This window comes from Seriola dumerili, unplaced genomic scaffold, assembly GCF_002260705.1.
Source record: "Seriola dumerili isolate Sdu_G_001 unplaced genomic scaffold, Sdu_1.0 BDQW01000319.1, whole genome shotgun sequence".
Taxonomy (NCBI): domain Eukaryota; kingdom Metazoa; phylum Chordata; class Actinopteri; order Carangiformes; family Carangidae; genus Seriola; species Seriola dumerili.
Genome location: NW_019174574.1, coordinates 1935693 through 1939913, shown reverse-complemented (window position 1 = coordinate 1939913; position 4221 = coordinate 1935693).

Sequence of the window (4221 nt, the reverse complement as noted above, 5' to 3'; positions counted from 1 at the left end):
ATTATATTTTTATGTGATATTTTGCAGGACGGCCATGTTGAGATGCAGATGGGGCAGAAAATAGGCAACAGTACTGAAGATTTGGAGCGAGTAACAGGTGCAGTTTATGGCAACAGTCACATTTAAAATGTGGCAGCTGAAGAATAATCAGTGTTATAGAGAAATTGACTGCACTTACTGTATATAGTGCTTTTCCAGTCTTATTGACCACTAAAAGTGCTTTACAGCGCTTCCCATATTCACCCATTTGCGAGCAGACCTGTGACCACTTCATGTAGATGGGAGATACCTCATAGGCACAAGGATCATCTGTGGAAGCTGGTTTCTTGGTGACTGATCAGACAGTGAGAATAAAGTTACGTGAGGTCAAAAGCTTCTGTGGCCGGGCCGTGGCAAGGCCCGGATTTAACTGAAAAATTCGGGTACTACTGACCCCCTTTAATACCTCAGTAAAACAGTTAATCCACAGATACAGGTGACAAAAGATGGACTGAGACAAGGCTTTTCCCCAAGATTACAAATTTATTTAAAAAGATCAATATATAAAAACCAACAACAATTTATTAAAGTTAAGAGAAAAAAAAAACCAACAATAGAAAACATAAGTGCCTCAAGTTCCAATTTGTCTCATATATAAATGAATAACAGGAACACAAAAAGGAAAAGGAGCCGTAGGATTAGCAGCAACAAATCAAGAAAGGGGAGGAAGTGCAAAATTTACCAAACACACTAATATGGGGGGGGTGACAAAACACAGGTGAGGAACTCTACCACCAAACCCTCCACCGTCGGGCCGGCCACGCTCGCTGCTGCACCTACAGCACTGTACAGAGACAAACAAAAGGAACAGGAATTAGAACTTGAGACAGGTACAAATTCTTGGGGGAAATAACCAAACCAATACCAGGGACAACAGGGTGCAAACAATGAAACAACTAAACAGACCAAAACACAATAACTAAACCAACAAAACAAGCAGAGCAAAGACAGCACACCACAGGCTCACCAGACAACAGAGAGCATGAGAGAGCAGCATCAAGGTGAATATATAGCCTTCCCCAAACAATTAAAACCAGGAAGTGGGCGTGACTAAACCCCATGGTGACCTGGAAGGGATCTCCCACTACCTGTTACACTTCCAAGAAGAAAACACTGCTCACAAAACTGCACAAAACTACAAGACTTAACTTTACCAATGAGATGGATGAGATGAGGTCCAGTGTGTTTTTGTGTGGACCTGGTCAGGACCACCACAGTGACTGCGTAGTACCAACCAGTAAACATGGAGGTGGGAGTGTGCTGATATGAGACTGCATGAGTGCAAAAGGTGAAGGGGAAATGACATTCACAGAAGCATTAGCAGTAGCATTCACTACAAAATTGGATTCAATGATGATGTTTCATTAAAGTTACTACTGTATTTATAATGAACAAAAAGTATGTAAGAAAACCCACCAGCTCCTTTCTATGTCATGTCAAGAGTAAAGGTGAAGAACAAACATTAGAACACTGGTTCTAGAGGAAGTTGAAGGATTTTTTTTGTGTGCTAATAACACAAATCATACGACACAACTAAAGTAGAAGCTAATGTTGTCCATTCATTATTCTGCTTGAGGAGTTATTTCTGATAATAACTACGCCTTACTTTTCCCACTTTGGGGGATCTTTTTATTTAATGTACACACGGTACTCTGTGTTTTTTTTTTATCATAATAATGATGCAGTTGGTTATTCTGTCACCCTTGCAATGTCACATATATTTCAATAAAATTTGAAGAATAAATGTTTCAATCTTTGGTCTTAGCTTATAATTTTAAGACTTCTAAGTATCGGAGAATGTGATAAATTTCTACAAAATGATCTCTCTTTCTGAATAAATGGAACAAAAACAGGCAGAGTCTTGATGTAACACCTAGTTTTATGAAGCTTGGAAGTTGAGAGATGCTGTACCTCACATCATGTGGTCAAGTTCATACGAGCAGATGAAGATTAAATAGAAACTGACTGTTGCAAGGTTTATGAAGTTTACTTTATAATGAGGCAAAGCAAAGTTCTCGTTAAAATGCAAAAATAACATGGAAAAAATACAAAAATGTGTCAGTTTGGAGCAGTAACTTTGACTTTGAATCAATAGCTTCTTTTTGATTCAGTCAAACACTGAGAGAAAATGTCACGGGTTGCGACAGTTTCGGCTTTTTGGATTCTGGGAGAGGACAGATGGGGATCAGCTGTCTAGACTGCAGCTAGTGCATTCCTGCAAAACACACTCATAATAGCATCTTGCAAACAAAGACACACATACACACACTGTTAAGCAACAGAGAGGAGTAATGTACGCGTGGGCTCAGTTACTGACAAACAGGATTACTGCTCCAAGATTACTGCTCAGCCTGTGGTACAGGATCCAGAAGACCTCAGTGCAAGTAGTCTTTATTAAAGGTCCATAATTGACACTTCTCCTGTTTTATTTGAAGTGTTGTTCCATAAGAAGATAACTGACATAGAGCAGTGTGAATGCATGTGTTTTCTTTCAATTGATGTTGTCTCTATGATTGTATAATTTGTTGTGTAATTTGTTGATATATACGGTAACTTTCCTGTGCCTTTATTGTTTTATATGTTCTATAATCAGGGCATTCTTGATCTCAATGGTCCCCCTGCCTGAATAAAGGTTATAACAATAATAACACTAAGGGTAGACGGATCAATCCCAAATATTGAAACTACGGATACTATGTCTTGTTTTTGAAGATCGATCTTAGTGTCCAGAGGACTGACACCAGTTTCAGTTTGAACTCACTATGTTCTGTTCTCATGAACGCGTATAAGTGCACCCACTCTTTGCCTTTCCACTGCTGTGGATTAGAAGCATGACAAAGCATCCAGAGGGAAGAACACCACTGCTTCACTTCTTCTGATGCTATGACACGCTAAGTTTTATCCTGGTTTTTGCTCTTTCTTTGTCCCAAACGTTGATGTGGACTGTTTAACAGGTTCTGTCTCAGACCTGGTCTGGCTGGTGTTAGAGGAAAAGTCCTCCACAGCTCATTGTGCTGACTGACTGTCTGCTGTTTGAATCACGTTACTTTATAACCTCCAGTCGGTGGCTCAGTTATGAACTGTACTTTGACAGCACAGGGCACACATGCTGGAGTAACAGCAGAAGGGATGCAGGTAGCACAGCTCAGCTCTTTGATGATCAGACACAAATAAATGCATCTTTAGGGAGAGTGTATGATTGCCTGATAAACACATTTTTGGCTGAACCTCAACAGTGGGGCCAGCCCCATAATAAGGAATCTCACTAATTGACTGACTGATGATATTTCCAGCACTGCTCAGCAGAGTGCCGAGCTGCAGTCTACAGAGCCACTCTGGTTTCCAGGCTGCTCAGGAACTGGAGGGAAAGGAGGAGCACTTCCAATACACTGAGCCTCATCATTATTACTAAAGGAGGCAGAGAATAACTAAACATAAGACATACTGAGCAGAGAGAGCAGGAGAGAGGGAGGGAGAGAGAGAGAAGCCATCGGTAACGAGGCTTCGTACTAACGACTATGACCAACTCTACATATCAAACAGAGGGAGTTAGACACAAAGACCTGCCTTTAATAAAAGTCTGTTACGCTCTGGAGCTGAAGTAAATAAAGACTAAACTGTTATGGATCCAGACGGAGGCTGTGCTCTGTGTGAGGGACTGAATAAGAAAGATATTGTGTCTCTTCTAACTTTCTCTCTGAGTGATCATGTCACAGTAAATCCAGCTGAAATCACAGCTCAGTCTTTTCTTCCATTTATGTGTTTGGTGATTTTACAGTTTAATCACTAACCACAGGACTTGTAGACTTATGTCTGTGTGCGTGTGTGTGTGTGTGTGTGTGTGTGTGTGTGTGTGTGTGTGTTTATTTTGGATGGGAGGTCAGTTTGTTTCTCAAATATCTACAGGGTTTTGTTGGTGTGTTTCTGTAAAACTGCTCTGATAACGGCCAAGTAGCTGCTGGCTCTGTGATCACACATCTGGTTCTCAGTCCCATTGTTTTCAGAACAAAATGATGGAGATCCATGGAGCTGTGAATGTGTGCTGACCAGTGACTGCAGAAACACATCCCTCACAACATGAATCAAGATTTAGCTCCAGTCCAAACTCTCCTCCCCTGCCTTCTCCTCACTGCATCAGAGTTCTTCGTTGTGAAGATAAAGATCAGGAGGGATCATTTAGAG